Source organism: Thermobia domestica, chromosome 17, assembly GCF_964235325.1.
Source record: "Thermobia domestica chromosome 17, izTheDome1.hap1.1, whole genome shotgun sequence".
Taxonomy (NCBI): Eukaryota; Metazoa; Arthropoda; class Insecta; order Zygentoma; family Lepismatidae; genus Thermobia; species Thermobia domestica.
In genome coordinates this window covers 73,297,539-73,317,727 of record NC_137470.1, presented here as the reverse complement: position 1 = coordinate 73,317,727, position 20,189 = coordinate 73,297,539, and the positions used below count along the sequence as shown (strand labels likewise).

At 37.6% G+C, this 20,189-nt stretch overlaps 1 protein-coding gene across 1 annotated transcript in view; it reads left to right on the top strand.

Moving 5' to 3' along the window:
• Positions 1-710: 710 nt before the first annotated feature.
• The window catches only part of Snx16 (sorting nexin 16), a 96,936-nt gene continuing 77,457 nt past the window's right edge, over positions 711-20,189 (top strand). Inside the window, exon 1 of the mRNA XM_081743446.1 lies at positions 711-850. The gene's annotated coding sequence lies outside the window, so the exon portion shown is untranslated. The remainder of the gene's footprint in view (positions 851-20,189) is intronic.

Genomic DNA, 20,189 nt, shown 5'->3' with positions numbered 1-20,189 from the left:
AGGTAAAGAGCCTGGTCCCATGTCTCAAAAAGAAAGATGGATATGGAATAGAGATTTTTTCACATTAACATAAAAACCAAAATTTAGTTCATAATCACTGTTCTGTGATGTTTTTACAGTCTGAAAGTGAGGGGGCAAAATAAGTATCTTTCCCCTTCTGAAAATTTCAGGGCGGAGGCTGCCCTCATTGCTTCCCGTTTCCGGCCACCCTTTTCCCATATACTGAAGTCCAACATTATATAACCTCTCTAAAGATATTCGTAACATTGAGTCAATGAATGTATTTCAATCAGTTGAAAAGAATTAACTATTGGACAATTGTTTTTATTCAGTAAATGAATACCTGTTTGCTAAATGCAACTTGTAAATTATATAGTGTAATTTTGTCTCATATAACATCATAGCGTTATTGCTTTTTAGTGTATAATAACTATTTCTTTGTATCTTATATATTAATGTGCCCGATTCATATGCTCGCCTTCCTTCGAGCTTCATGTATCACTTAGGATGAAAATAAAATGAAATGAAAAATTATCTAATCCTTACGAACTTTTTAAAAACGTTTATCAATTAAAGAATAACATCTTAAAAACTTCCGATTAAATTTATCAATTGATTTTTGTTAATTTTTAAAATAATCGAGTCATTACCCTGAATAGAATTTTATCCGAAATCGGTCCGGAATGAGGCCCAGTTGAAAATGAGGTATATTCTGTGCGTCGTCTAACTACTGGGTTTATATTATGGCAATACTGATAATACATCTCAAATTGTTGGTTGTGTGTTATTTTATTTATACACATCAGATGTGGACGTAAATTAGAGCAATGGAATAGTAAACGAATGGAAGGTACTTGTATTATATTTTTTGTTGTGGTGTTATGAATGATACGTTCAAGTTTTATATATTTATATATGGTAAAGTTACATTATTTACTTCTTCGTGTTTAAACACTATGTAAGTTTTGTTTTATTGTACTTCTGTCCTTTCGAAAATTTTCTTACCTAGATAAAAATTGCGTTGTACACCTGGTCTTGACTTTGATCTCCAGTGGAAGAGGATTGAACTTATTATGGTGATTTGGATTCAACGTCTTATATAGTATCGGTTCTAAAAGTAACGTTAACCTATAACAAGCAACAATAAATGTTTCGACCTTCGGTGAAGTTTAGTATGTGGTGTTTTCGAACGTATTGATATTTTACGTACCAGGTGTTGTATTTCTGGAGTAGATAGGGATGTACTGTTTGTCTCATTTCATTAACACAGTAACCTTGCACTTTAGCATCATGTATTAAATTCTAGTGACTTTAGGTCCGCATCATACTAAGACTTAAGTGCTGTATCGCCGGACCAATTTTAGGAAATTTTCTGGGTGAATTGGAGAATTTATTTTGCATTTTGAGGAAAGTAAGTGAAAGTCAGGTAAGGGGAATAGTTAAAGTAAAGAAAATTGTTGTTGTGGTTGGTTATATGGAGGCAGAAGGTACTGTTTGGCGGAAAGGTACAGTTGTTATGCTTTATCCATAGGAAAAGCAATGTGAAAATGGTGCAAAATTACAAGATTGTGGCATATCGTGTTTGAGTTTTATCGAGTTATGCAAAAAATAACAATCGTCAGTTGTTGTAATTGTGTGAAAGACATTGTGGTAATAGTATACAAGAGGACCTCATTATGTCCAGTGCACGTGCATACTTCCTACTGTTGCACTACGTATGAAAATGATTTTATTACATGTAGAAGTGGTAATAGAACACGCAAGAGACCCAGATCATGTTGTATTCACACTCCAATATGAAGTGTGAATACAACATGATCTGGGTCTCTTCCGTGTTCTATTACTACTTCTACATGTAATAAAATCATTTTTATACATAGTGCAACAGTAAGAAGCATCCACGTGCACGTGACATGCGATATGTGTTTCAAATGCCCCACATATACTCATACAAAATGTACAAGGGCACATTATTATTCTTCGCATACCATATAAAAAAACACATTCTTAGAAGAACATCTGTAAGTACAAGGGCCATTTTAAGAATGCAATAAAAATTAGGGAGGGAGTACCAAGCGAAAAAGCGCACATATAGCCCGAAGTACAAGGGCTATATTATTGTTAATCACGAAATATAAAGGTGTGGAAAAGTTAATGCCTACAATGACCTACTCAGCAACATAGAAGTACTTACCGCCAACGTGCTGAAATTTTAATACATTAAACTATCAATCAACAGAAAAAAAAATAACTTATTATCTCCAATACAAGATTTTAAAGCACAAATATAAAAAAAGATTAAGATCGCACATTTACTTCACGATCCACGCACTTTACTTACTTAAACGTACAAATATCACCATTTTCATCTTCTTCCTACCGTACTGCCACCTGCAGAACACAAAGCACAAGCTCCGTCAATATACGCAGAACCAAAACAAAAAAAAATAAAATAAAAAAAATGGCACCCCCATGTAGGCGGAACCTCTATGTAGAACTGCAGGACGTTATACGGCCCGCAAGAAAATCCCGAAAATGCAAATTACCAATAACATAAGCGAAAGTAAAAAAAAAAAAAAAAAAAAAAAAAAAAAAAAAAAAAAAAAAAAAAAAAAAAACGCGAGCTCAGAAAAACCTCTACGGAATGAGCCCAAACCTTCACGAAACAACCCTTCAAAAATCGGTAATCAATCACGCTAGACCTGCTACTACTGCATACAACTCTCAAACAGTTGAAGAGAGTTCACCGAGCATCAAAATAAACAAGTTGTACGATCCCAAAAGTGAAATACATACGTTGTTCTTTATATTCGTACCACCACAAAAGTGTACGACACTCGCTTTTTTACCCCATTTTTAAGTTCCTAGATGTTCAGTGAATAATCTGTAAAAGACTGCACTTCGTGCGTCCTCGGGAAGTAACGAGGCACTGTCGTATACTATATCCGACATTGTTTACTCTGTCTGATCTGTCAGATTGTCAGAACTATAGAAACGAATTGAAACTACACAAAAGAAGAGGAACATCTAGCCTAACGTAATTTAGTACATTTTAGTACTTTTTTTCATGGCATTTAGTATCTCCCCCAAAGCTGTGCAACGCATAAGCCGTGCATTTTATTCCATATATAGTGTTTCTCCACTATCCTCGTTTATGCTTTACCCACCACGTCGACGCGCCTGTCTACTGCTTACGTGTTCCCTTGTTACCACACGAGTCCCGTGGCTGCACTCCTGCTCTGACTCGGTTAAATAGCATTCCTGCTTTGTAGTGGCCACCTACCACAAGATAGTTCGTGTCTTATGGGCTGTAGTTTCTATGCCATACGCGCACACTGCATTTCGAGCACTGATAACTACCATGTGAGGTATGGCCACTACCTAGTGGTTTGAGGGGGCAAATTTAATAATACTTCTTTTTCGATTTTCGTGTGGTCCAGCGATATAGCATTAATGCCCATACTAAGAGTGAAAGTCGTGGATCCAGCCATAACAAGTTGTTGCCAGTGCTCAAAACGAAATATTCAGTGTGTGGTCGTCATGTTTGAATAGATAGCTACACATTAGTAAAGCTACCCAGATTAATCTCGAACTTGACCAGTCGCGGTTTTGCACATGAATTCTTTAGTTTATGTGCCAAACGTGGTTCTGTTCTCAAACGGGAATTAATTAACAACTCCTCGTGAAATTGAAACCATTCAATACAGTTCGCATGTGTACGATTAGGACTGTCTTATATTCAAACATCAGTTAGCGTCACCTAATAAGTTGTGTCACTCACCTAAAACGCTTATGTTTACGTAAACACTATTTTTCAGGCAGATTTTTACTTGGTCATTTCATTCATTTTATGCAATTCTTCGATTCAGTGATTTGTTCTTTTAGTCCGGTTCCAGTGTACGTACCAATAGGTTCATTGCTGTTATCGAGTCACGTAAGATATGGTGTACTGTTGGTGCCTTTTTGTTTGAGCGGGTAATTGTGGATATGATTTGATGCCATCTTCGTTAGTGTTTTCCAGTAGTTCATGTGGTTTGTTCACGGATTCATTGCTCACGTGTTCGTTTGAATTGTGTTACGGTGACACAAGCCTAATGGGGTGGAAGTTCTTTCGATGAAGAACAAATGAGAGATTTACTTTTATATCGCTTATCATTAATATATGTCAGTGCTGTTAATAGTTACAGTTTCTTTTTTTTTAACACCGGATTATTACAGCTCAAGAGAAATTGCAATGTGTGTGGAAAAAGGTGTAAGTTATTATGAACAATACCAGTTTATCAGCTGAAAGTGAACTATATATGTTACACTCGTATTTGCTATGGTTGCAATGTTGAACAAAAATATTTTTCATTCATGAACCATGCAGCAGAACTATATTCACCAATTTAAAATCTCAGGTATTTATTTCTGATGTTTTCTGTAATTGTAAGATATTTAGTAGGTTTGCGTCGGGGACTCTTTTCCTTTCAAATATATAGTTTTGTGCAGTTTGCAGACTACATTAGTTTTGTATTGTAATAGGGGGGGGGGGTGCATCCGCTCATGCATACAGTTTGTTCCCTTTGAAGCAGTCTGAAAGTGTGGTGTTTCTTACTGTGGTTTCTTTCTGTTACTATTGTATACATTGCATATTTCAAGTTTTGACAAATTTAGAAGTACAATGGGAAGTTAGCGTTGTTCTAAATCTGTCAGCATTTGAATCTGGCCATGTTTGAAACAATTATAGAAAAATTACAGGCTGAACCAGCATGATTTCTAGCCGATTCGGTTCGTAAGGAACTGGTTCCTGCTGATATTGAAGGAAATGTTCCGAGGAATCAGTCCCAATGAATCGATTCATTAGATGAGATGACCAAAGTAAAACCTTGTCATTTTTCTTACTAAACCACTAACCTATTTATTAGCCCTTGCCGATTAACGCAAGCTAAGTTCAAATTTTGTGTTTCATTGACGCAAACAGCTACGGAATATGTCCCGATGGCTTACATTGAATTATATATTGAGATCTTACGATGAGTATTTACACTTACGAGTATTGTTGCTCACGAAACGTCACGACACGAAAAATAGGGTATTCTCATCTCATCTCATAAATTTTGAAGAATGTCCGAAGGTATCAGCCATTCGTAATACTTGCAGCAGATAAGGGATTTTGACTTTTATTGGCGCTGCTCTTTGACCTGTCTTGGGAGGGTGTCATTTGAGATATTTATATTTTATGAGATGAATGAAATAAATTAGTTATGGTTTGGCAAGATTTTACTTCGACTAAGACAGTGACTGCAACCAGTTTTTATACGTTCAGTCACTTGCTGGAACTGTTTGTTCCTTTGGTGTGGTGTCTGTTGTGAGATGGGTTGGTGGTAGTTCATATTTTTTCCACTAGGTGTCTGTCTATTATGTACAGTGATATAGTAGTTTGCTACTGCGATCTCCGCTATTCCTATCTACTTGTGATGTGTGTGTCATTTTTATTGACTGGTCAAATCTGTGGAAGCATGTACTTCAATTTTCGTTTCATGATGTGTGTAGAGTAAGGAAACGCGATAGTCGTTTAACAAATTTGATACGAAGAATTTGAATGTGTCTTTTTTTAATAAGTTTCTATTAGATTCGGACATTGTTCGCTTTGTAGTTTGAGAAAACTTGTAGCGTTGACTGTTTTTCTCTTTTTTAAAATTTTTTAATTGATATTATTTTTATTGTTGATTTGTTATAACATTTGTGCATTTTTTAAATTACGAAATGTTTTGATAGGGTCTATTTTATCCAGCTATTTTTAGGGGGTTTGGGTGGCGGCAGCCCTCGTACACTTTCGAATAACGTCTACATTTTATATTTTTTCTTTTAGAACTTTTTAGCTGAGAATTAAATATCGTAGTTCATGATTATGGATAGTTTGTATTAGGTTTGTTTAGAAACTGATTTTCACTTCACTTAAGGTATCTTAGTTTCATCTGTGGGTCTTTTTTATTGCACGTTTTGGAGAACTTGTGAGTTACGGTTGTTTATGAACTGGTTTTCAGAGATGTTGCCAAAGGTGTTTCTATTCCCGGGAATAGTCTTGGAATGAGTGCTTCGTAACACGTTGTTTGTTTCGAGGAACTGATTCCTATTATGCGCTGATGAATTGAATTGTTGTTGGAAGATTATTCCTAAACTGCTCCGGGAACCGGGCCTGATGAATCGTTTGCAGTCACTGTCCGAGTCAAAGTAAATACTCCCCTATAATTTTATGGAATCTAGAAGGATGTGAGAATGTTTGGAATTTAGCCGTTACAAATTTTGTTCTATTTCGGCCTTTTCAGTTCTATTTCAGTCTTTCTGTTTCTATTTCAGTCATGTTTCGAACTTGGACCTGTGAATGGTAACTGTTCTCCTTCAAATTCAAATCATATCAAACCTACAAGATGGGTTGAGTTATCAGTTGCTATTTTCTGGAAGCTAGAAGGGGTTCACTCGAGCAGACTGTTCTACGAAATAGAGAATTTATGTGAAAAATTCGATGTGAACCATTTTTCATGAGTGTGAATATTAGTAATTACTGTCAGTGTAGAACATATTGTAAGACTTTTGAGTGATAGTGAAAATATTGTATGTGTAAGTGTGCTCTTCCACTATTCTTGTTTATGCGTATACAGCCAGTCGCTTACGCGCCTGCTCCGTGCAGTCGCGCCGACTCGCTGGCGCTCGGGCCCCTGCTGCGCTCCTGCCCTGACTCGGTTGGATAGCATTCGTGCTTTTTAGTGGCCGCCTAGCCCAGGTTGGTTATTGTTTTGTGCACCGTAAATTTTATGCCTTACGTACGCGCTGTTTTTATACTGAGCCCTCTTGAAGTCATTTTTCAAGTAGTATTGGAGATCCTCGTTTAGTGCATGCTCTGCTAACAGATATACAAAGCTCTGACCTATCCTGAAAATGTAAGAAATGTGTCAAAATTTGGTAGAACCGACTGCTGGAGTTATGCCGTTAGAAGGATGTAAGGATGTCCGAAGGTATCAGCCACGAATAATTTTCCATTCATTCTGTTTTGTTCATGTTCTTGATTTCGACCTGATATTGCACCGGACATGTTTCGAAATTAAAGCAGTTTGTTGGCGCCACTCGGTCCTCAGTACCAGCAGGTATGTTTGATAGTGTTGCTTTTGTGATATGGGTGAAATAAGCTATGGATGGTTAAGTTTTCTGAACTTTTGAAGTGTACAGTTTCCGGTAAGAGTTGACTTTGAGCAGGAAAAGTGATTTTTGTCACAGGATGTGGCTTTGGAGAAAGGTAATCACTGTTATTTGTACGTCATAGGTTAGTTTGCGTTAGGTTAGATGTCGGTTTCTATGAATATTCTGCTCGGAGTGCACTTTTGCCCAATTACTAATATATAATTTGCTTTTAATGTTTTTGATGAATTCGTTCTAAAAGTATTCCGAAAATGAGTAATGTTTATTATAATTCGTTAGTCGAAATTACATTATTAAATATAATTTCGTCACTGCACTGTACGTACTTTTATGTTATTACTTACGATTATTGCTTGGTTTTATTTTCTTCTATTGAGGCATGTTATGTTGTTGTTTTTATAAAACTCTCTTATGTTGCCTTCTGCTAACACTTTTGGACATCCATGCGCAAAAGACCTGGCGAGCCACGTTCGAGATTAATCGGATGACTTCACTAACGTCTTTGACATCAGTGATGGTAGACGCGGTTTCTCTCGAACGTCACCTCAGGTGCGTGGTGTCTCAGGTTCGATCCCAGCTCTCGCGAAGTGGGCTTTGTTGTGTACAAACACTGTGTACATTGGTTTTCTCGGGGTTCTCCCACATTCTTCATTCCACCATTTATTTAATTTCTCATCATCAGCGTCTCCTTTAGCCTGCACGGCATAACTGTGGAACATAAAACTTAAAGTTTCATTTTATTTTCACCTTGAACATGGCCAGCCACGACGTTTCCGCAGGGGTGTCCAAAGATGTTGACATAGCCCAACGTGATTGAACTAATTTTCTATAAGAATAACATAATATACAATTTCAATAGAAGCAAACCAAAGCGATAGTCGTAAGTAATAAGCTAAATTTAATAGGGTGCAATAGTGAAATACCATCATTTTAACTAAAAAAGTGTAATGAAAAAAATCTTTATTTTACGGAATAACTTAGAACAGTTTGTTCAGAATGTTGAGTTGAGTTTGAATTTAGCGTCCCTTTCAGCAGCAAAGCTATATGAGACATTGACATACTAATTAACGTGGAGGCTCTCGTCGAGAATCGAACCCGGGTCACCCTCGCCAAAGACGCGTACGCTCACTCTTAGCCACTTCAGAATATTTAATTGAAAATTACTATTGGTAATCGTTCACTCTTTGAGAAATCAGAAAGCTGTTGCCTCTAGTTTGTTTCACTAATATGACTTAAGTAACACAATTACAAGTAGTACCTACAGTCGCTGGAGATTAGAGTGGCGCCATGAGCAGCTTAAATTTCGTAACATGTTTCGGCGCAATGAAAATTCAAGATTAAGAGTACGCTTCAAGTGGATCGAATGAAAATTTCTTCTGTGGCTTACCTAGGGATGTTCAGACGTCCTTACGGATTGTAGAAAACTATGATTCATAATTCATTCAGTTTCTAATAGATATATAACGATTTGAATATATTGTTAGCGTCTGTCTCGATCCTAAATCGGGAGTGTGCCATTTGATATGTCATGGCTACTAGATGAGTGAGATAAGTTATGATGTACAGGATATAACAGCTCGTTGTTTACAACACTTGGGAGGTGATTCTAAAAATGAAATGAAATGGAATCTTTTAGTTTTACGTTTCACGGTTACGCCGGCTAGGCGAAAGGAGACGGTAATGATGAGAAATGAATGAAATGGTAGAATTGAAGAAAGTGGGAGGAGACGGAACAACCCCGAGAAAACACACACATGGTGTTTGTCCACCATAAGTTCACTTGGAGCGAGATGGAATCTAACCAAAGACCCCATGCACCAGAGGTAAACATTCTACCACTGAGCCACTGGGGTCCCGGAGATGATCCTAGATAGGAAAACAAGGAAAGGTATCTGTGTAACACGAAGTCGAATATCACATCTATCCGGAGTTAAGGGACATCCGATAGTGGGAAAAATTGAACGTCCACTTGGAATTGTGGCAAAAGGACGAGTCATAGAACTGCGGCGGCAGGCAATTCACAAAGAAACAGTACGCGGAGAATCCAAAGGCGCAGTGATTGGTTGTGTACACTGAAAGAGCAAGGAATTCCCCAAAGGAAAAGGATTCCCAACAATTTTCTGAAGGATACATGGACCAAAATAGGCGAAATGTAACACCTTGTTCCAGTTCATACGAGAGGCTTTGATGGATATTGATAGCGTAAGCCAATTCAAGATGGCGGGCGAAACATGTTGTGCGTGGTTGCTTCTCACATGCAGGAAGAAGCATGCATTTAACCACATTCGCATTGATTGCATTACAAATATTGCACACTATGGTATCTTGATTGCAATAACAAGAATATTATCAGTTGGGCAAAACGTTTTCCCAGTCGATACGCCGGCGTTCTATATCTTGCACCGGCCACTCTGACCGAGTTTAGCAGTGTTTCTCATCAATCACACTAGGCAGTGCCAGGACGACACCTTTCCTGCGTTCCTGTCCCCTTCCCTACCATGGCATCTTTAAAGGTGCTACAATGCTTACGTGTTAGTAACTATGGATCACTTAATAGTGATTACGGTTTACTTGTAATGTGATGAGTATAAATACAATGTGGACGTATGACAAAAAGTACAGTGCATTAAATACGAACCAACTTTTGCTAGGTGGCCACTAAAAAGCACGAATGGTATCTAACCGAAACATTGCAGGAGCGCAGCAGGGGCCTTAGCGATAGCGAGGGGGTGCGTCCGCAGGATGGAGGCGCGTCAGTGACGGTAGGAGTGTGCATAAACGAGGTCGTTCACAATTGCTCACTATAAGTCACAGTACTGGCTCCGAAGCCGTCAGTGTATTTGGGGGAGATTCTAAAAGCCATCACGTTCTGCTAACATGTTTGGATCACCGTGCGGAAAAATCATGCGTGCCATTCAAAATAAATCGTGTCTAAGATTCACTGACGTTGTAACTTATCTATAAGTAACTACCGTATAAATTTAATTTAAGTGTCAATGAAAACTTTGCGTAATAAAGTTTGACGGTTGGGCTCTATGTTGATTGTTTATATTTTTCTCTAGCGGGTGATTTGTGAATGGGAAATATTTTCATTGTGGCAAAATATTTAAAGTGATAACTAGCTCCTTACGACATAAAGTGAAATCATTGAAAAAAAGTATGAATGTGAAACGGTTATCCGTGTTGTCAGATGTAATAATGTAGCTTCATTAAATTTAATTTTTAATTTGTGATTGCACTAATTGCTTGCAGTGGTCTTTGGTGTATATCTGTAGCCACTGAATCAGCTTGGCAATGCATTAATGCTAATTGTGTTGATAAGAACAGAATTTTCCCAAAGACTATTTATATATTATCTGTCATAAAAGGTAATGCATGATTTTCTCGGGATAGTATCTTTTGCTTTTTACTATGAGAATGAAATCGGTATGCATACATTTCTACCACCTCGCGATTTAACCAAAGATTTTATAGGGCCAATCGGTAACAAAATCAATAAATGCAGTATCTTACTCTTTGTAGTTCACACAAGACACTATAGAAATATCGTAAACCGTAATGAAAAGAGGAAAATGAAGCTACGTTCTTCACGGTTTGAAACTTAGGCTGTTAGCCACATATTTACAGAGCACATGAGTTCTGATTCATGTTATTCCGTGGCTTGTTGGATCCGTACATAACTACTACTCACACGACTGGTGTTCGAATCTTCATCGCGTTTTGCATATGTGTTTTCATTGATCAGGTGGGGCAACATCAGAGAGATAAATGTGATTACAATTTTAGGTGTGATTCATCATTGTGCAATTCATTTTTCAAATGATGAGGATGAAGTAGGATTTTACATGCATAAAAACCTTGCTGGATTTTTCTTTTAATAAAAACTATGTGTAGGTTTAACCTTGAGGAATTTAACACAAGTTTGACGTTCCATTGCTGTAATATTGTCATTACAAATTGGCTAAACTAGCAGTAAATCCATGGAGAGGCTCACTGAGCCATCTCCTGTTTCCGAGTTTATGTATAAATCAACATAACTAATTACATTGTTACTACATGCCGGATTTTGAGGGAGAAGGTATTTTTTCCTTTGCATATGTTTCAGGAAGAATAAGTAATGTGAGATTTTCATTAGCAAATGCAGCAACTGATAAAATTTAATAATGTCAAAATTTTACTTCGCTTGTTGTAACCTATTTTTAATAGAACCCCCATACATTTGGTTGGAGATCCCACGGTCCATGTCTTATATAGTCTCAGCTGAAGGGGGCGACAAACTCTCAACTAACCAGCCCATCAACCTTAGAGCTCATAAGATTGAGGGGAAATATGATAATTATGAAAGTAAAAGTTCAGTGATTTCCCGTCAGGAATTTCATTCAGGAGTATGTGCACCAAATATGCACACATTAGCCACTAGACTAGTGTTTCTGAAAGTGTGGGTCGCGGGGCGTTTTTGGTGGGTCACGAGAAGTTTTTCTTTAATTATGAAACTGTTATTTTGTTGCAAAAACACATGTTGTACAGTACTGTTCAGAAAATGAAAATTTGAAGTGTTTGTTAATGAGGTGAAGAGTAAGTGGTTACTCAGAGCCCTGCCTTGTACCGTCAGTAGAGATGCTAGGTTAGGATGGAAAGACAGTGGGTGAGTCAAAATCTGTCACGGGTGAGGACATTGCGTCGGGAGTAGTTCCCTTTCTATGGAAACATTTTAACCCTCTCTGCGTATGCGTACAATTTCATATGGTGAGTTACTGGGAAAGAAATTTACATTACACTTGCTGGATTGTCACCGACCGATATTCTCGTGCCGATGGACCACTATATTCATAAATTTACATTACAATTTAGTTTCAAAGATATATTTACGATATACATAAAAGAAACCAACTAAATTTTGATCTATTAAAATTTAAGCTTTGAGCTCTACTTTGTAACATTCGTGATCGCTCGGGATGTTCAGAACATCCCAAAATACATTTCATGTTAATCACTGTTACGGACTTTTATTGAACAAACTGGAATTAGAGATATGGTTTGCAAAATTGAATTGCTTTGAGATACATCACCATTACGTAGAATACCAATATGTATTTGAATAGAAGTTGTTGGACCTCAAAATGCTTTTTATTATCTAATGTGGGTCGCAGTGACAACAAGTTTGAGAACCACTGCGCTAGACTATACAAATTCTTCATGCCTATGACGTTGTTTAGTCGTTTCCGGATCTGCTTCAGTCGTACCGGGTCATAGGTCAGACTACTTCCAGAAAGTTCGTAACTAGGTTCATTACTGGTTCCCAATGCCAAGTATAATACAACATTGATTCCAACTGCAACGAGTAACAACTGATTGTGGTCTGATACTTTTTTTTTTTTCTAAAAACGGGCTTCAATTACTGATGGGAGCTCATGTGGTTCGGAACCCACCTTAATCTGTAGGTCCACGCCTCATATAGTTTTGCTGCTGAACGAGACGCTAAACTACTACAGCAACTTAAAAGGGATATTCTAGAAGGTGCTTTGCAGATAATTTTCTTTATAATGGAATTTTATTCGTATCAAAGAGAACTAACAACTGTGTATAAGGACAAAGATTCTGTAAAAAGGCTTGATGTAGGGGTATTCTATCAAAAATAGGTTTTAACAAGCTAAGTAGGCTGTTTTAGGCATTATTAAATTTGATCTGTTGCTACATTTGCTTACGAGGTATTGACATTGTTTATTCTTTCTGAAATATATGCCAAGAGAAAGTAGGTTTTGACCTCTCACCGACGTGTAGTAATAATGTAATTAGTAAGTTATGTTGATTTATGAACAAATCAGGAAATAGAAGCTTGTTCAGTGAGCCACTCTTGGATTTATCGTTACTTTAGTCAGTTTGTAGAGACAATATAGCCACGGGACGTTAAACTTCCTCAAGGCTTAAAGTTCTTGACATATTTCAGATTCTGTCGATAATCGAATTCAGGATGTATATTTCAAGGTAAAATATCACGTATCTAGAGAGGTTCCAGTAAGAGATGGTCTTTGACATTTCTACCACGTGCAAAGGGAAACAGCAGCCCCTAGTTTGACACTAGCGTTGCCAACCACGGTCAGTCTGTCTCACTCCATTAAAAAAAGCTGCTACTGTAGATGAAACGAAAAGGAAGACTTTTCTTCCCTTGTTTATTTATTATTTCTTTATATGTCCTTTGTTTCTGTTTTAACAATTTTTTCCTTTTCACATTGTCCGAATTTTTTTTTTCATTCGAAGTGAACCGGCGGGTGCTCATGTGATTCGGATTCCACGTTAATCAGTAGGTCCTGTCTCATATAGCCTCGCTGCTGAAAAGGGCGTTAAACTCAAATTCAACTCAACTCAATACATAGATAGATCTATCATGTAATAATGAATGTGAGTTTTGTGCTTGGGGTCCCGGTTCGATCCAAGCCCCCGCCAAGTGAACTTTGTAGTGGACAAACACCGTGTGCGTGGGTTTTCTCGGGGTTCTCCCACTTTCTTCATTCCACCATTTCATTCGTTACTCATCATCACTGTCTCCTTTAGCCTCACAGGCATAACCGTGGAACGTAAAACTTAAAGATTTCATTTCATTTTTGAATGTGAGTTTGTCTCATCCATCACACAACAACTATTGAAACCATTAAAATGATGTTTTGCATGATTGTCAATCTTCGGATCTTTCGATATTAAATAGATTAAAATGCATATCCTAAGTGAACAGTGGGATGCCATTAGATATAAATATATATACTGTGAAAAATGAAGTGGTAACATAAAAGAAATGACCGATATTAATGTCGAATCCATTCTAGGCATCGTACCCCTCATCCACCCTGGGATTTGCTCCAGTGTGCACGACAGTACTGAAACTCAATTTCACATTTTCCAAAGATGAAGAACCAATGCATCAATCTGCTTCCTTGGCTGCCATTATCATTTGCTTGGAAACAGACTTTCCTTAAAATAAGCTTTCCTTTAAAAGGGGGGAAGAGAAATAATCCAGCAGCGGGGCTTTGAAAACAATACTAAGCCGCCCTTCCGGACCATCCCTCAAATTCGCTGTTTTTGTTCAACTGGCCATCCTGCTACTTCTTCTTTCCACATCCTTTCTCTTCTTGACACGACCTCAACACAGGAAAAAAAAAAAAGCGAAACTCATCAAAATAGACTTTTTTTTTAAATATTGCTGTAATAAGTGCACAACGATAATTTAGACAACGGCTACAATTTGCTATTTGCTGATTTCAGTAATAAAACGTATTCATCTTCAGTTTAGTACGAAGTCGTGTGCCATCTGATTCTAGAATTAGTATGTTTATTGTGTCTATGGCAACATTTTGGTAAGAGCTGGTTTTTATGAAAAACACCAAAACATGTGTTACAACGTTGCTGGTTTTGAGATCTGTCTTTCTCGCTGTCATTTACGTGTAAGTCTTCAAGTTGATAGGTTCTGAAAGTGAAGTGAAAAAGATACAGCTGTCTACCTTCTGTTGTTAAATGAAATACTCAAATATTTGTACAATATTATTTTAAATGGCTATGTTACTGTGTGATTATCTACCAGTGTTTCGTGTGAAACTAATTCTCTCCCACTGGCGTGTTTTTGTATGTATTTCCATTTTCAGTGTCTTATCGGTTTTGTGTTAGTTTTGCTTTCGCTTATCTATTTTCCAGTATTCTATAATAATAATAATAAAGTAAATTTAGCAGAGATACTACCTAGAACAGCAAATGTCGAACGGTTAGTTTAACGGTGAGTCTCTATAAGAATGCATTTTGTTTAGATTCTATATGAAAAGTATAAATATTCAGAATCTTTAAGAAGTTAATATGAAATGCATATTCTGATGAGCAAGTCGGGTCACGGTTTAGACATTATAGGTGTCACCTTTTCACATTACATGTGAAACTGAGGCAGAAGGTGGAAAATGCTCCTAAAGGAGCGAAGGCCCAGTTTCTCTGATATTGAAATTTCCCTTTATTTATGTCCAAAGTGCCGAATGTGGGGATTTGCTTAAGTTGGTAATGAAACTCTGTTTATAAACGCTTACATAAAGGGTTCGCTTGTTCCGGCGTTTTCGAAAATCCTAGTGCCGAGAGGAAAAACGGGTCGATTCTATAAAATCTAAATTTCTTTTTTTCTTCTTCTTTTGTTTTTTTTTATAAGAATGTGTCCAATGTAATGGATCGTTTAATTTGGAGATTTGATACTCATATAAAAATCAGCGAATATTTCAGCGTTTGGAAATTTCCGTTCCTAAGGGGCAAAAGTGGGGACAGGTCGGGTCGATTCTATAACATGTAAAATTCCCTTTTTTATTGAGAAAGTGTCCATGGTAAGGATTTACATAAGTATGAGATGTGAAAATCGATATATATAAACTCTTAAATAAAAATTAAATACGTATTTCAGCGTCAACGACAATTTCACTTCTGAAAAGGGTAATGGGCTGATTTCTATAACAATAAGATATCCCATTATTTATTCAGAAAATGCTTTAATGCAATAATTCGCTTAAGTCTGAGGTGTGAAATTCGTTGCATAAACTCTTAAATTATGGGAATACGTCTTTCAACGTTTTCGAAAATTACGCCTGCTGAAGGGAAAGGGGACACAATATCTTGGAACTTCGATTGTATAGAATAATAAAAGCAATTCACTGAAAATTCAGGTCATGTTGATATATGTAGAAATGTGAGACTTGGACATAAAACTCCTTTTATTACGAGAGCAGTGAATAAGAATTTTTTTTTATTTTGTTTTTTAATGTGTATGCTAAGGAAGGTAAAGGTGGGAAGATGATTCAGATGTCTTTCCCAGAACAGAGTATCACACAAATCACTGAAGTTTGGAAGGTGAAACCCGTCATAAAACTCCTCATTAAAAATAAGCTGACACATGTCCCAGCCTTTTCTAAAATTCCGTTTTAAGAAGAAAGATACATCGTCTATTATTTTTTTCCCTCCGTATTCAAAGCAATGTTGTTTGTTATTTGTGATCGCATCACGAGAAAATGGCTGAAAACTTTGAAAATAATTTTGGAACGTACATAGTATCAACTTCGAGCTAGGTTCAGTCACTACTGTGATATGGCTAATGGTTTTACTAAAACAGACAAGGAAAACAAATACGTACAACCATTTCCTGAATTCATGTACGTGCTTTTTCTTATTCACATCTTCCTTCACCACCCCTTTATCAGGGTAGTGTTCTGGCCATTGACCTCCATGAACAAATCGTGGGAATCCATGCTGCTTTGTCTCCAGTCACAAATATAGAACATATGTCTCTCATATGGGAATACGAAAGAGTTAAGAAAGATAACAAAACGGTATTTTGCGTGGCGAAGATATGCAGGTAAATTTATCATTATCATCATAGGGTAAACATTGCTTCAATGCGGCCAACTTCCAAAATATACAGGTGGCCATCTTACAGAGTAATAAGTAACGAATGTTGTGTTGTGTGGGGAAAATGCAGGTTCAAGACGAACCAGGCCAAGTTGACAAGTTTTATTGTATACATTTGAATGTGTATATTTATGTAAGAATTCAGAATGTTAAAATAAGCAAAAGTATATCTCAATCATAAAGCAAATATAGCTACAACTTCAACAATTGAAAGTATCCATAAAGAACATTTTTCCATCTTTGGTAGTTGCGGGGGGCACGGTAGCTCAGTAGTAGAGCACTTACCGCTGGTGCGTGGGGTCTCTGGTTCGATCCCGTCCAGGTAAGCTTGTGGTGGGCAACATCGTGTCCGTGGTTTTCTCAGAGTATTCCCGTTTTATCCCACATTTTGTTCCACTAATTCTTCCATCATCATTCACTTGCCTAAATCAATGTCTCCTTTGGCCAAAACGTGGGTCGTTAAGCTGAAAAATTTCATGTTTCATTTGATCTTTTGCAGTCATTCTTTTTGATTTAGCGTGCTTTTTCACTCTTCAGTTAATAACACTATCTACAAACCTTGCTATTACTTCACTAGTTACAAGTTACACAGAAATGAAGCGACTGGGAGGTGAAAATCTAAAACACAATGTATAGCGTTGGCTAGGGTTCAGCGAACTATATACGAAATGGAAAGAAATTTGTGTAGAATTAAAATGGATTGTGAGGAAAAAAAGGCGGAGTGTCTATTCGTGAAAAAAGTAGACCAAAGCAAGAGTTATGGTTACTGTACTGGTTGTGTGGCCGACAGTAGGCTCCGGAGTATGGGGTCCCACCGTCGGCTCCCATTAATTTTTGTTCGTTGAAACAGCATGCTTGGAAAACTGGTTTGGCACTGTCGTCAAACAGTCAACTGATCGTGTGCAATAGAGTTCGACAGAACTTTAGTAGTGTTCTTTGTAATGCATGCTTTTACTTCCATCATTTTGTTGTCCTTCGGCATGTCCATTATTGTACATATTTTTTGTCTTATTTGTTTCCATAGTTTTGCATTCTACATGATTTCTATGTACAATTACACGTACCTAGAACATATCTTTTGTACCCTTGTTTACACACCGGTGTACGTCAACGCATTTTCGCCCTTCTTACAATAATTACCGATTTTCAGTACGATGGATGCTCAGTGACATTTCATCACTGATTTTTCCATAGAAAAAAAAATGATAGTCGGCGGTGAGATTTGAACCGACGACCCCACGCTGCGAGGTTGACTGCTTTTACCACACTGCCAATACGGAAATCGTTATTCTTGCATTCGTCTACTTTTTCACGAGTACGCACTTTGCCTTTTTTTTTCTCGGAATTCATATTAATTCTGCACAAATTACTTTCCATTCCGTATACAGCTCGCTGAACCCTCTCCAACGTTACAAGTTGTGTTCTAGATTTCCACCTCCCTGTTGGTTCGTTCCCGTGTTGGATCACTGAAATCCAAAAAGTATTTAAGTTTGTTTGTTCGTGCTGTAGACGATTTTTTGCATGAAGCAGGTGTTTCTTGATGTAGGTTACGTCATTATGAAATGTTTTGTTTTTCTGACAATATCAACCCTTAATACCCTCTTGCTGTAGCATGCTCTTTCTGAAGAAAAAAAAAAAAAGCATATTATTGGGAGGGCTCGAACCCCGATCGTGGGTTCTGTCATTTTTTGTATTTTCCTGGCAGATTATCATTTGACTATTATATCACAGATTTCTTCCCTGCTTGCTAGTTCATGCAGAAGAACCATTGTGAAGTGTGCAGTTCGCGTTTTTAAATGCTATTTGCAGAAATTTGCTCCACATATATGCAAACCCATGGTATAATATTATTACAATACTGCATTACGTGCCTAAGACAATTTCATGGCATAAAAATAATGTTAAAGAATTTATAAAAGATTGATAAAATATTTACTTCGGATGATCCCTAGCTAACTCTATGAGCAATGGAACCCGACAGCTCAACGCCGCATTCACAAAAGCTCCCCACTGACTTCTATCCTTAGTCAACTAGGTCCAGTTTCTACTTTGTATTCCTATTTCTGCGAGGTCCATCTTAATATTGTCCTCCCATCTGCGCCTAAGTCTTCCTAATGGTTGTTTTCCGATTAGTCTTCCAATTAAGACTTTTAAAGCGTTCCTACTTTTATCCATACTGGCTACATGACCTGCCCACATGAGGCTCCTAGATTTGTCTCAACGTAAGACCGAAAACATATGATCCCGCTCTGGGAATCGAAACATAATCTTTCACTCCGAAGATGCGTTTGCTAACATGAGGAGGGAGTCTCAGAACTGAAATGATGAATCACACTTGATTTTGCATAACAAAGGATATTCACACAGAAACCGAATTTATTCCCTAGGTTTTATTTTATTAAAGCTTTAGACTGGGTAGCACAAACTAACGGACCGTGGATGGAGTTAACCCACGCCCTTTTTGTAGCCAAGTAGCTAAAGTTCTGATTTTTATACATGTGATCCCTAATTTAAACTCGAATGCGTTCTTGCCTCGCGTACATATTCCAGTAGTGTTCGGATTCAACTTTAAGCAGTTCTCGGGGCCACAGTGGCTCAGTGGTAGAGCATTCACTTCTGATGCATGGGGTCTTTGGTTCGATCCCAACTCGCACCAAGTGAACCTTGTGGTGAACAAACGTCCTGTGCGTGGGTTTTCTTGGGTTCTCCTGTTTTCTCCCATTCTCTTCACTCCACTATTTCATTCGTTTTGCATCATCCTCCTCCTTTAGCCTAGCTGGCCTAATCGTTGGATGTAAAGCTTAAAGATTTCTTTTTTTAATCAGTGCTCAGTTTTCTGTAGTCGGTATTGAAAACAGACATGGAATTCAAATTAATCAATTAATCTCTAAGTCTCCCCCCCCCCCTCGTTCATTACAATTGTTTTCATTGTCGTGACATTTGTGGTTATCATCCTCTTAGCCTATGAAACATAATCTTTGGTTATAAAACTCTGTAAAGGAAACAATAAAGATATTGGTCAATCAGGTGATTTTATTTTCTGGCAACTCTGCAAAGAATATCGAAGACTGGTTGTGTGTAGTCAGGCTTTGTCTCTTCTTTATATGTGACTATGACTCTGAAAGCGAAAATTCTATCCTAAGTTGAACTTCGACGTACATGGTGTAGAACGTAATTTCTGCTTGTAGCCTGAATTTTTCCTCGTAGAGATCTATGCATTCTTTGCGTCTATTATCACACTTCTGCTATCGTTAATTCAGAAATACGCCTCTTTGCCACTTAGCTAAAGAGGAGCGCTATTTATGATTTTATGTGACATCCAGACTTCGCAATACTGGATGAATCTTCGTAGGGTAGTATTTACTGAAAATGTCATTGGGAAATCTGGTTTTGTAAATGCTGAAGTATATACAGAAATATACAGGGCTCTCCAGAAAGTACCAGACGTTTGGCCTGTCGCGGCAGTGGACGGGACTCTAGTCGCCATCGTGATGTCAAAGCGTTGCTACACTCAGTACGCATCCAGCTGTGGAGGCGTGAGGACTGTGACGATCTTACTGTGCTTTCTGTGACGCATATCAATGTGCGCT